At 36.8% G+C, this 14,946-nt stretch overlaps 1 protein-coding gene across 3 annotated transcripts in view; it reads right to left on the reverse strand.

Moving 5' to 3' along the window:
• Window positions 1–14,946, reverse strand: part of LOC150088835 (RNA-binding protein 5-like) — a 405,596-nt gene that overhangs the window by 176,856 nt on the left and 213,794 nt on the right. The gene's annotated exons all lie outside the window — the stretch shown is intronic.

Below are 14,946 nucleotides of genomic sequence, written 5' to 3' on the forward strand. Positions count from 1 at the left end.
TGTCATACAAGAAGGATGGGTGAAATAGGACCAGGGTATGTCTGCCAGAGGCAAAAGTAGATGACTTTGTAGAGCATATATCATCTTTTAAGGGCACAAAAGGTGATACTGTTGTACACATTGGCACTAATGATATTGAGAGAAAGGGATTTGAGGATTTACTTAACAAGAGCAGGGCAATGTTGGCAAAAAGTCGTAAGTTAGGATTAAATTTGAAGTGTCTGCAATTCTATCCATACACAATAGGAGGGAATATATGCTGACAGCCTTATCAATCAATTCTGCCCTGTAAAAACTCTCTCCTGTTAACAAGCACAGGCCATGCAGAGAAAATTGTATCCTATGTGCAAGGCTCATAGGATGCAATTTTCTCTGCATGGCCTGTGCTTGTTAACAGGATAGACAGTTTTTACAGGAATGGGATATGCTTGAATAGGAGTGAATGAATATTTGCTGATGCTGTCGAGGCAGTGATAGCTGGGTCGCAAAATGGCTAGCTTGGGACTAAAATAATTCTTGCACTGCTTCTATTGGAACAAGAAAAAGACTAGGAAGCAAGGTGTCTAGAACCTCAGGTCCTGCTTGGGTCATCATGGAACAAATTAACACATGGGCTGTGTTATGGTAACTAAGAGTAAGAACACATGCATGTATACTTGCATGTAAACTAATCCTAGAAGCACTGTAAATAAATTTGATGAATTTGAAGTACAGATTAAGTCGTTGAATGCACACACTGTAGATATAGCAGACATGGTGCCAGTCCAACGTAAGTGATGCTGAATTTAAATATGGGGGAGTACAGTTTATATGGGAAGGACAGACAGGACAGGAGAGGTGGAGAGGTTATGCTCTTAGTTAAGAAGAATATTAAGTCTAAGGCATTGCATCCAGTCGACTTCGGTAACGAGTGCAATGTTGAGTCAGTTTGGTGCAATATAAGCACCGGAAAAACAAAACTGAGAGGAGGTGTTATAGGCCTAATGACTGTGATCAGTATGCCAAGCTATACACGGAAATAGAGTGGGCCAAAAAAATCAGAATGTCTCATAATGTGGGATTTTAACTTTCCAGAGATTGACTAGAATTTGTGGGCTTCTCACTCACACACTAGCAAGACTTTTGTGGATTTCTTGGATGACTGTTTTCTACAGCAGTAAGTTAGAGAGGCAACAAGAGGAAGCAATACTCTTGATCTGGCTATCGGCAGTGATTCTTCATGCATTAAGAATCTGCAGATAAAAGACAATTTGATGGAAGAAATCACAGTGTACTAATGTGGAATTTAATTAAAGACAACTACTGTCGACGGTAAAGGGAAAGGCTTTTGCTTTTGTAAAGGTGACTATATAGGTCTCAGACAGTTTTTAAATTGTGTGCAGTGGAAACAGCTGATTATGTTACTAACAGCAAATTCTAAATGGGAAGTAATCAAAGAAGCTACTAGGCTTTTCATACTAATGAAAAAATACTGTTCAAGGCTTAGACTTAAATGGATGTCAAATGAACTATTGAGACATATAACAGAGAAGAAAAGTGCATGGGATGCATATAAATTATCAGATGATACAGAAGCCTATGGTAGATATAAATTAGTCTATAATCAAGTCACAAAAGAGATTAGACAAGCTAAGGCAGATTATGAGAAGTCTATGGCAAATAATGCAAAAAAAACCCAGCAAAGACTTCTATGCTTATACTAACAGTAGAAAGACGAGGCGAATAACATTGGGCAACTTGATGATTACGAGTTAATTGTGAGGACCCTGCTCAGGTTCCAGACAAATTGAATAAGTATTTTGCATCTACATTCACATGTGGAATTCTTTGCATCTACAGGTGACCCCCGCTTAACGCTGATAATTCGTTCTGGAAAAATGGAGTGCTAAGTAAATCTGCGCTAAGCGAGTGCCCCATTCCCATAAGGTAACATATGTATTTGTGAGTTGCAGTCGGGGCCATAGGATATTTCATAATCAATAATAAACGGTAGTGAGAAGATGCCCAAATGTCAGTCAAAATATTTAACATTCAAATATTTGTATATATAAAATATTCTGCATTACATGGTAATATTATTATGTGGTAACTACTTATGTATCAAAATTAAACTTAAAATTTCAATTAAAATCATGAATTTAAATGATGAATTTAATCATGAAAAATGTGTCGATTTTGGGTTGTACTCTGGCCCTCTTCCTGGTAAACTAAAAGGGGTTTTAATTTAAAATCCCCCGCAGCGTTACACTCAACAATAAAGTCAACCGATCCTTGGCTACGTTGAAACCTGGCATGTTTTTTCTTCTTTCAATATGAAACTTCTTTTAGGCATTCGTTTCCAAAAAAGTCCTGCTTCATCTATGTTAAAACTTGTTGAGAAGTATAACACATAATACCCCTCTTCAATAATTTTAACAAGTTCTTTTTTGAAAGTTTTGATCTGCACTTGCAGCTTCTCCCTGGATTTTAAATTTATTCAACCAGCCCTTTCTAGTTTTATAAGAATACGGTTAAATGGTTCTGCATTTTTTTTTTTTTTTTTTTTTTTTAAGGTGAACTTTCTTCAGATCATCATATAGGCTAATCTCTCTTTTTTTTATATATATATATAATATTTAACTTAACTGAACTCTGCATTGGATATTATCTTCAATAAAAGTAGTTAAAGTCTCTCCATTTCAATCCTAATAGCCGGCCTAGCCCTAGCTGCTTGCAGTGGAACAGCTGTCTTTCCCACTGCTAAAATTAATTCTTTATTTTTATAATTGTTCTTACAGTTAAACCTGCCAGTCTTAAATTATGGCACACATCCGCTTGCCATTGACCGGAATTGATTTGCTTCAAAAGCGTCTAATTTAATTTTCAAATTCAGTCTTTTTCTTGCATTTGTAGTCTTTGTACTGTGTCCAGACGTTGTTGCTTTTTCATTTTTGTCCACCATTATTAACTCTTCGAAAATGTAAGTTTTGGTTCAATGCAGTTACATTTTTTATGATTCAATGTTCGAGTAAACTGTCCGTTACGCACAATGTCCAATACTATACTGAGTGATGACTGGACTTCGGATAAATGCATATAACGCAAATATTACAAGCAATATACTTGATCATTTTTTAAAATGTTGATCTCAGAACTATGTAACAAGTCACTGTACTGCAATTTAATTAGCATGTGAGAAAATTTCACTAAGCGTGGGAAAATTTCTCAAGTCGGCATGGGAAATGTTTTAATGCTGTTTTGCTATTTGTTTTCAAGTTATCAACTCCATCAGACGAAACATTTTCGTTAAATATGCCAAGAATGCAATCTTCTGTATGCTGGTAAAAGAGCATTATAATGATTTGTGACAGTGTTATAGTCAGATACGGGTTTATAATATAAGAACAGCATTATAGCGAATCAGCGTAAAGCGAACCGCGTTATAATGAGGGCCTGCTGTACATTTACACGTGAGGAGATGCCAGAGGAATTCTTTGCATCTACATTCACACATGATGGGATACCAGAGGAATTTTTTGCATCTGCTTTAATACATGAGGTGTACCAAAATTGGTCAAACTCTAACAAAGGAGCTAAATGACTTTGTGATAACTGAAAGGAAAGTGGAAGAGAAATTGTTGAGGATGTATATAAAAAAGGCACATTGGGTGGATAGAATATATCCAATTATATTAAGGTAGACATCAAAGGAGGTAAGCAAACCCTTATCCATAATTATGAGAACACCCATGGATTTGAGGGAAGTCCTTATGGACTGGAGATGTATGACTGTATCTCCAGTTCATAAAGGGGGATGAAAAGGCAACATAAGTAATTACAGACCTTTTAGTTTAACATCTGTTCCAGGTAAAATAATGGAATCACTGGTTAAAGAAGTAATGCAGGGCCATTTAGACAGGCATGCAATGTACTGCACTCAAAGCATGAATTTGTGAAGGGGCGGTCTTTTCTAACCAATCTAATAGGTTACCATGATGCAGTGAGCAAGAAACTGGATGCAAAAAATTATTTTTGAATCATATTACTTGGATTTCAGGAAGGTTCTTGATACTGTTGCACATAAATGTCTGCTGTACAAACTGGAGCATTGTGGCAGTAAGGGCAAGCTACTGCTTTGGATAAAGGGATGGCTAAGTTGAAAAAGAGAGAGAGTGGTTATCAATAGGCACAGCACTTTGCGGAATAATGTTATTAGTGGAGTTCCCCAGGGTTTAATGCTGGTCCATTGTTGTTTTCAATATTTATCAATTATATTGATAAAGATATATCAGGCTTAATGTCTAAGTTTGCAGATGATACAAAGGTTAGCAAGGTGGTTAACAAAAGTTATCAGAATGAGCTACTGCAACAAGATCTAGGAAAATTGGGTCAATGGGCTGAGAAACAGCGTTTACATATGATATAATCTGAAAAAGATTTAGTGATAAAGCCTCAACTTACAGGATATTCACTAAACATAACAGGTTAGTGAACTTACATCACGTTTGTACACAGTGAATCACTGAAAATGGCAAAATGGCATTGTTTTATCACATCTGATATTATGGCTACCTTCACAATGAGTTCCCTAATATTGCACTGCCTCAAATAAGTAATGCTTCACCAGTGGAGAAGACGATTGTTAATTATTCTCAGTAGATACTCAGTGGTTTCCTGGGGGGAAGGAAAGCAAGTTGCTGGGGATTTCAGGAACTGCTGGGAGTCATGAAACAAGTAAATACATGGACTGTGTTAGAGTAACTAAGAGTAAGAACAGGTGCATGTATACTTGCATGTACACCAATGCTAGGATTATAGTACATAAATTTGATGAATTTTAAGTGCTGGTCAAGACATCAAAGCCGGATATTGTTGAGATTTCGGAGACATGGTATCACACAAGAGGTAAGGAATGCAGGATTGGAATTTGGGGAGTACAATGTGCACAGACAAGATAGACAGGATAGGAAGGGAGGGGAAGTTATGCTATTAGTTAAGAAACATAAAATCTAAGGAAGTGCATCCAGCTGATATAGATGGAGAGTGCAATGTTGGGTCAGTCTGGTGTGATATAAGCACTGGGAAAGCAAAAATAAGAGTAGGAGTTTGTTACAGGCCTAATGATTCTGATGAGTACAATGAACAATTATTCAGAGAAATAGAATGGGTCAGTAAATCAGAATGTCTTATAATGGGGGATTTTAACTTGCCAGATATTGACTGGAACTTGTGGATTGGTCACTTGCACACTAGGAAGGCTTTTGGTGGATTTATTGGATGATTGCTGTACAGCAGCAGCATGCTAGAGTGTCAATCAAAGGGAGTAACACTCTTCATCTGATTACCAGCAGTGATTATCCATTAAGAATTTACAGATAAAGGAACCACTAGGTGACAGTTATCACAGTGTACTCATGTGGGATTTACTTAAAGATGTAACTATCATCAGGGGTAAAGTTAAGGGTTTTTGCTTTTGTAAAGGTGACTACAGTAGGGCCAACTAATGATGTTACCAACAGCATATTCTAAATGGGAAGCACTCAAGGTAGTAATCTTGGAAGCTACTAGGGCTTTTTGTTTCAACAGTTTCCCAAATTATTCGCTATACGATTCCTTTCGCCTCAAAGGTGGTACTTGTGCATATGTCCGTTCCAATATTCCCTGTCAGAGACTTGGTAATTTGGAATCTCCTTCTTCGATCTTCTCTGGCTTAAAATCTCTCTAAATCATTAGGTCAAATTCATCTGTGTCTCTACCGTTCTCCCAATTCCACTAATCACTTAGAGCTCTTTGACTTCCTCTCTTTGCAACTTGACTTTCTCCAGTCCAACTTTCCTAACAGTGAGGTAATTTTCCTTGGTGATTTTAATGTTCACAACTCCAGCTGGTCGAGATGCTGAGGCTTTTGCAATTACTAATGACCTGGCACAGATTGCTCACTTACCTACAAGAATACCAGATAATCCTAACCATACAGCCAACATGCTTGATCTTTTTTTCACAAACAACTCTTCTAAGTACATGGTCAAATTGAGTGGTCCTTTAGGCACCTCAGATCACAACTTGGTGATTGTCTCTTCTCCAAAGGAGCCTTTATCTCATGCCTATTCCCAACCTGGTGTTGTTTGGCATTACAAGAATGCAAAATGGGATGACCTGCAAGATTTCTTTTCTTCTTTTCCTTGGTGGGATTACTGTTTCAAAATTTCTGATGTCACCATTTGCTCAGATCGTGTCAGTGAAATTATTCTTGTAGGAATGGAATCCTTTATTCCACACTCCACTTTAAAATCTCGCCCTTTATCTAAACCTTGGTTTTCCAATAAATGTGCTAAGGCTGTTCAAGAGAAGAGCGTTGCATATCGTAATTGGCTTGTTTCCAATTCTTCAGTTTTATTTTCTGCCTACACCAAAGCTCACAACAATTGTAAAGCAGTTATTAATCAGTGCAGACTAGATTTTGAACAAGAGTAGAAACCTTGCTTCTTGCCCTTATGGTAGCCCAGCATTCTGGCCTCTTGCCAAAGCTATTGGCCGCAACTTTTGCCCATCTCTGCTCCCACCTCTGTCCAAACCAGATGGTTCTGTTGTCACTTCAGCCAAGGATAAAGCTGACCTGCTGGCATACAATTTTTCTTATAACTCATGTATTAAGGATCTTGGTAAAACACCTCCCACCATTCCCAACACACTTCATTCAATGCCTCCTGTGGTCTTCCGTCAAAAGGATGTCAGGAGGATTTTGATGTTAAGAAAGCACCAGGTCCTGATGGTATTTCTCCACTTATTCTCAAAACCTGTGCCCCTGAACTTGCTCCTGTTCTTTGCTGCCTTTTTCTAATTTCTTATTCCAAAGGTGTTTTTCCTTCTGCTTAGAAATTTGCTCATATCCAGCCAGTTCCTAAAAAGGGTGACAAATCCAATTCTCGTCCCACTACAATTACTTTTACTTTTTCTAAAGTAATGAAGAAATCAATTAGCTGCCACTCTTAAACTACCGAGAAACCTTCCGTGTGATCAACGATCGCAAGTATGGATTCCATCAGTGTCGATGCACTGGTGATATTCTGGCTTATGTTACACATTTATGGACAAATTCAATGGAAAAGTTCAGTGAAACACAAGCAGTTGCTCTTGACATCTCAAAAGCTTTCGATCGTGTTTGGCATAAAGGTCTTCTAAACAAGCTTCCATCTTATGGTTTGTTAACTGTTTTTTGTAATTGGTTATCCAGTTTTCTCTCTGATCGCTCACTGAGGGTGATGGTAGATGGCTCTCTGTCTTCTAACTTCTCCACTAATGCTGGTGTCCCCCAAGATTCAGTTCTTTCCCCCACTCTTTTCCTCTTGTTTATTGATGACCTTCTTCCATTGACTGGAAATCCTATCCATAGTTTTGCCGATGATAGCACATTGCATTCAACTTTCCATTTTGAGAAACCTTGCCCTGCTCAATCAGCTTCAAATTCTCGATATTCGAGAATTTGAATCTTGGCGTTACTTTTCTTACAAACAGCTGTTCACTCTGTACAAATTGCAAATCTGCCCTACCATGGAATATTTTTCTCACATCTGAGGTGGTGCCCCCAAAACCTCTCTCAGGCTTCTAGATTCCATTCAGAAGAGGGCAGTTAGGTTAATTAATGACTCCTCTCTAACAGTCTCTCTTCACTCACTGTCTCATAGACATACTGTTTCTGCTGCATGCCTTTTCTACAGATACTTCCATGGGCACTGTTCTTCTGAATTGGCTTCTATTATTCCGACTCTCTCTTTCAAACAGTCCGAACATGTGCCGCTACCAGCCAAAATCCATTTACTGTCCAACTTCAAACTTTTCATCTTCCTCGTTTATTCATTCAACTATTGTTTTCTGAAACAACCTTCTTTCATATGTATTTCCTGAAAATTACAGTCTACAGAAATTCAACAAATATCTTCTTTCATCTTCTCAACCTACAACCCAAGTACAGTACTAAGTACTATAGATTCTAATACCTCTCGTGTTTGCAGTTTTCATAAAAAAAAAAAAAAACAAGAAATACTGTTCTAGGTTTAGGCCCAAAAGGATGTCAGATGAACAACTGACTCATGGTACATAAGAAAAATGCATTGGATGCATATAAATTATCAGGTGACACAGAAGCCTATGGTGAGTGTGACTTGATTACAGACTCATATAAGTGAGTCTGTAATCAAGTCACAAAGGAGGTTAGGCAAGCAAAGACAGATTATGAGAAATTTTGGCAATGGATGCAAAGAAAAACAGCAAAGACTTCTTTACTTATATAAACTCTTAAAGGAAGGGGAGGAATCAGATTGGTCCACTTGACATTAATGGTGTGACTGTAGATGATCATTCTCAGATAGCTGCCAAACTAAATGAGTATTTTGCATCTACATTCACACATGAGGAGTTATTCAAGGAGGAGGGGGCCAGATGTTTATTAAACTCTAACTGGTAGTTAAATGATTTTGTAATAACTGAGAGCAAAGTGGAGAAAATGTTGAAGTTAAACACAAAAAAGGCACATGAGGTAGATGGGATCTATCCAGTTATATTAAAGGAGGTGACAAAGGAAGTAAGCAAACCCTTAGACATAATTATGAGAGCATCCTTAGACTCAGGAAAAGTCCGCACAGACTGGAGATGTGCAATTGTATGTCCAATTCACAAAGGGGGATCAAAGGGTGACGTGAGTAATTACAGACCTGTTAGTTTGACTTCTGTTTCTGGGAAAATAATGGAGTCACTGGTTAAAGAAGCATTGCAGGATCATTTAGACAAGACTGCAGTAATAATTCAGACACAGCATGAGTTTGTTAAGGGGAAGTCTTGTGAATGGATGGGTGAAATGGGGAAGGTATTTATTTTATTTTTTTTTTTTTTGGCTGATGCTGTATAAGCTTCTTGCTTTCTTGCATCATATATCTCTATTGTTGTTGTTGTTATGTAGGATCATTAGCAACTAAGGCCATATTGCTCCAGGGATATGCGGTGGTCATTCCCTGACCTATCCGCATCCTCCATGTTTGGTGGTCATGGGCTCGAACCCCAGTTTAATCAAGAAGTGTGTGCTACGCACTGCCCCTCCTGCCCACCTGGCTGTGGAGGTGCTGTCATATATCTCTACTAATGCTAACTAATGATACCACCCAGATGACCGTTTCAAGGCTGTTTGGCCTCTCATTGATGGATGGATAGGTATCCAAGTGTTGCAATTAAGTAACAACTCAGTTATGAAGTATAATTTCACAATATGGGAGATACCAGGTGATGTACAATGGGGGAGGTCAAAGGGTGAAACGAGTAATTACAGACTTGTTAGTTTAACTTCTATTCTTGTCTGACCAATTTTATTGGATACTACAATATGGTCAAAACCAGATGCAAAAAATAATTCTGATATCATTACTGGTTTTCAGGAAGGCTTTTGATACTGTTGCACATACAAGTTTGTTTCTACATTTATTAACGATACTGACAAAGGCATATCAGGCTTAACGTCCAAGTTTGGAGATCATATAAAGGTTGGCAGGATGGTTTTGACAGCACTGACAGTATGCTAATGCAACACGATCTAGAAAATTTGACAGCACTGACAGTATGCTAATGCAACAGGATCTAGAAAAGTTAGGCAGATGGACTGAAAAATGGCAAATGAAATTGAAATTGATAAATGCAACGTACTGCATGTGTAGCAGCAGAGTAACACATAAACTCAGGGAAGTGGAGAAGGAAAAAGACCTGAGGATAATTATGCAGTTAGATATAAAGTTCTCTGAGCAGTCCAGACAGGCTGCGAGGTCAGCTCATGGGATTTTGTCAATGATATACAGGAATTCTGCTAGTAGTCATAAGGTGATTATCCCATTGTATAAAGCAATGGTCAGGCCACATACAGGTCTGAAGGCGTCATTTGAGGGAGAATGTAGAGCTGCTGGAACAAGTACAGTAAAGGGAAACGAGATTGGTGTGGGGAACAAAGGGTTGCTCTTACCAAGAAAGAGATTCAGTTCTGCCAATTTCAGCATCTGGAAACTAGGCACCTGTGAGGTGATCTAACTGAAGGATTTAAGGCTTTGAATGGTTTGAGCAAGCTCAATGTTGATGGGATTCTTCCTCTTGCTCAGACTACATATATGAGGGGGCATAAATTCAAATTGAGGATCACGATTATGATTTTTATGGTGCAAAAATGTCAAAGGTTATAATGTGCCAGGAATATTCAAATTGAGGAAGGACAGTTGTGGAATAGATATGTGGAAGTTTGCGCCTTTAGCCAGCGGGTGGTTGTTGCTGGAACAAACTTCCATCTGCTGTTGTGCAAGTTGACAGCTTAAATAAATTCAAGGAAGAACTAAACAAACTATTGAATGGAATAGATACATGAAATGGGAAGGTTTTTTTTTTTAGCTGCTGCTGTATAAAATTGCTGTCTTGCGTCACTTTCCACTACTACTAATAATAATAAAAGCTCTGGGAAGTGAAAGTAAAATGAATTAGGGTGGAATTTTCATCGTTATAATTTCAGAACCAAGTGTCATAAATTAAGTAAAATAAAAGTAAAAGTAAAATGAATGAGGGTAGAATTTTCACTGTTATAATTCCAGAACCAGGTGTCATAAATTCAAATTACAACGGAAGAGGTTTAGAGTGGATTGTAGGAAGTTTTATATTAACTGACAAGTTGTTAATTACTGAAATAATGTATCTCCCTGAGTGGTTGAGGATGACAGCTCCAATCAAGGAAGGGAGTCAAATAGTGTACTTTATTTTATTTATTTATTTTTTTTTTTGTGTTTTGGCTGGTTTGCATATCTCCAAGGATATGCTAATCAAGGAGTACCTGTTATTCTTTCACTTGTCTACTTAACTACGGTGACCATTAGAATATGTGGCTGAGTTGTTCCTTATTTTCCATTTACGAAGTGTACTGTAAATTGGATTCCTTTTAAACATGTTCTCAATCAAATGTATGACTGTTATAAGAAATTGAGAATTTTGAAATTTTTTTTTAAGTATATATGAAGCATTGCCACCAATATTTTTATTTCAAGGACAGCATTATTAAAGAAACGGTAGTGATAATGGATTTGCCATTTAAAACTTTTAACCTATTTCATCCTCTGATGACAAAATTGGGATCAAAGAAAAGTTGGGGGGGGGGGGGCAGAAACATGCACCATGAAATTTGCTTACATAAAAATACTTAATTAATAAGTTACCTCTGAGTCATTTTCTATTGTTAAAAATTTGTAAAAAACTGAATAAATTTTATTTTTGGCTATTATTGCATTCCTTATAAACAAGGGTGTTAAAACTGATCACTGACAACCATGTTATATCGAGGTTACACTGAATTTATATCTCAAAAATTAATTATTTTTTTTATTTTTTATATTGCTTAGGGTAGTGTTGACCAGTGGGGGGATTAATAATAAATATTCCCAAGCAACTCTATTATGAACATAATCATATATTGCTGGCTAGAGAAAATATTTCAATGAAAAATATCTATTCACAACCACATTACAGGAAAATTAAAAGCGGTTAACTTCTGACTTCACATACACTTACAAATGGAAAGTTTTACAAAATAAGTATTAACATATGAATATGATATTTTTATTTTTTAAAGTTTTAAATAGCACAGCTGACTAGACAATAAAAATTTGCAAGATATACTCAAATGGTCAAACCACAAGCATTTAAAGCATGGAACAGGACACTCCCCCATACATTAATCCTGTCAACAGTGGCACTGCCAACTGTTGTTACAGCAGAACATGGCATGACATGATAATCCCCAATTTATTTATTTACTATTTTTTTAAAAATTCTGAATAAAAATTTTTAATTTTTTTGAATTCAGGATGTTTTATACTAATGCTAGACCTTTAACTGATGAATTATGATGCTTAATATATATACATATATATATATATATATATATATATTTTTTTTTTTTTTAACTTTTTTAAAATTCAGAAATAGAAATATGTTTTTTAATCCTTTTCAGAGTGAGTGTTTTGCCAATGTCTCTGTGCTGAGGGACATTCCTTCATGAAATTTCCTAGAAATAAAAAATTTGTACATAAATACTTTTACATATATTAATTGTTTTTATTTTGACTTAGAGGCATGATATTAGAATGAAATTATTTTAAACTAAAATCGCAATTTAAAAAATGCAAAAATTTTAAAAAAAAATTTTTAAAGGAAAAAAAAAAACTAATAATCAAAAAAATTCGTAAAAAACAATGTTACTTATCTCCTCTGTTTATTCGTGTATTATTTGATTCAGTGTCATCAACTCCTGGATCTGAATTTCAGAGAATTTAAGCTTCTGTAAGCCAAAACTAGACAACATCAATAGGCACAATCTACTCCTCCTCCTTCATTTTAAAATCTTTTTTTTTTTCCCTCCCTATCATCTATTACAAACAAGCACAGATAACAGATGATTGCACTTACTGGAAGATTCGTAGTGTAATCTGAACTGTTATTTGAAACAACCTTAGAAAATGTCCACTATCTTACCATTAATATCTAAACACCTGCATATATACAAATAACCTTTATTTACAGGAAACTAATAACGTATGCTGAAACCTTTAGCCTTTATGACAGATTCTAGTCTCTGTGAAACATTTTCTGCAAATTCGCCTTCAAAGTTCTGTTTTTTGGGCTGTCTCTCTTCGAATGCACTAGACAATCCAATTCATCCTAGACGTTCTCTATAGCATCAAGATCGGGGCTTAGGACTGGCTAGTGCAACTTTTTGATGCTCCTGTCCTCAAACCAGTCCATCATAGAGTATGACAAGGAACGTTGTCCTACTGACACAGGTATCAGCCTTCCCCAATGTACTGCCACAATGTAGGCAATGCACTATTGACCAGAATGTCTAGACAGACCTCTCCATTCATGATTTTGTTCAAAACAACCAATGGTCAAACAGCTAAAAACAACCCCAGACTACTACACTGCCTCCACCAAACTTCATTGTTGGGATGATACAGTCTGGCAGGTAGCTTTCTCCAGGTATCTGCCACACCCATGCACAACTGGCAGACCATGTGCCCTAACTCATCACTCCAAATCACAGCTTTCTGTTGGCGTACAGTCCATGAATGGCAGGCCTTACATCAGGCTAGACAGCATCTGGTTACCATGGTCATGCAGCCATTCACAAGCCACATCAGTGTGATGTGGCTTGTGAATGGCTGCATGACCATGGTAACCCATTTCATACAACACATTTCACTGCTGCTGACATATTGTCGGTACCATGCCAAAACCACGAATGGGCAAATTTGGCAGTTTTTACCTAAATTCATTCTTGAGGTTGTTTCTTAATCAACTATACCCAGCCAAAGACGCATACGTGTATTTCAAAACTAAGTGGTTGAAAATGTTACACATGAATTTTCACTTATCTGTGAAAAAACACTTCTCACCATGCAGACTCAAGAATGTAGCACTTTCGTTAGTTTGGCATGGTAAATACTGATAGAGCAATTTGCAAAAGATACCATATTTGTGTTTTTGACATGTACAGTGGGGTGGGGGAAGCCAGCTGGTACATGCTGTTACATGTATGGTTTTGTTTGTCTCGGTTTGCCAATCGGTATTACTTTTTAATTGTCCTTTGTAATATCTAATTTTTGCAGTCAAAGGTAAAATTTGGAATAATGAGTACAAGAACATGAAAAATTCTTGCAATGTGTTCCTCACTTCCAATGGAATCTGATTTAGAAGATGAATATTGCAATCTCTTGAATGAATTAGAAGTTTTAGACTATGATGAAAATTATGTACCCTCTGATAACGATAGTGACTCATCACTTATGGCTTCGATGTGCACGTACTTGTTAAAAATTATCCCCAGTTTAAAAACTGTTAGAGAGATACTTTTTGAGCCAGGCCATTCAGAAATGGAGTAAGACTCAATGCACTCTAAAGCTGGGAGAAAAGCCAAGTATGTACATGAGGGATGAGCCCAAATAATTAGAGGCACAATATTAAAATCTATACCATTCTGTGTAAATATCATGCAAAACAATCACTTTTACAATTTTACTTTTCTCGCCAAACAACTTCAAGGCACTGTTCCTTGGAGAAAAGTCTGCTGCCTTGAATTCCAAAAAGGACAGGATGGGCATGTCACAATGTTTTACAATACAAACTACAAAGATGAATTTATAACAGTAAACCTAAAAAGACCTAAAGGAAGTCCCAGCAATGAGCAACCTAACCTTCCCAAAGCCTATAATGAGAAACTTTGAAGGTACTTAAAAAACAACATTTAGTTAAAAAACTAAAAAAACTTGGTTTTTCCAAATTCAAAGAATCTTTAAATGAGTTTTTCTCAAAACTATCTTTTTGCAGATTCATGGTTTTGGTGGGCTCAGTGATATGTCCCAATTGTCTCACTGAGGGAATGTGTATGCTGCAACATCAACCTGCATTTTGAACAGATGATTTTTTTCAGTGCTCTATTGCCACGTTCCACCAGCTTAAGAAGTATTCCAGGTCATTTCAAGATGGTCTCAGCACCAGTCCACTTCCATTTACAGATCACACCACCAATCATTGACCTAGGGATCTTCAGTGCCATTAAAATGTCATATACACACCAACCGCTAATGTGGAACCCTAATTTCATTCCATGCTGAAAGTCTATTGGTTTCACTGATCACAGCATCTTACATTCACAATCATACTACTGTCTCCTCTAAGGACAATAGTACAATTGTGAATATATTTATAGTTGTGGCTGACATGTGGTGCTAGGGTAGGATGAGACCAACTATCAACAGAGAGGTGTCCAGATATTAATGGCATGCCAGTGTATGTATATATACATATGCCTTAGAACCTACACATGACAAAAGTGGAAAGATTAAAAAAGATTAAATATAATGCTTCTCTGTGTTAACTTTTTGCAGTTAACTGTCAGGA

Source organism: Mastigoproctus giganteus, chromosome 3 (genome assembly GCF_048544385.1).
Source record: "Mastigoproctus giganteus isolate SK-2022 chromosome 3, ASM4854438v1, whole genome shotgun sequence".
NCBI lineage: Eukaryota > Metazoa > Arthropoda > Arachnida > Uropygi > Thelyphonidae > Mastigoproctus > Mastigoproctus giganteus.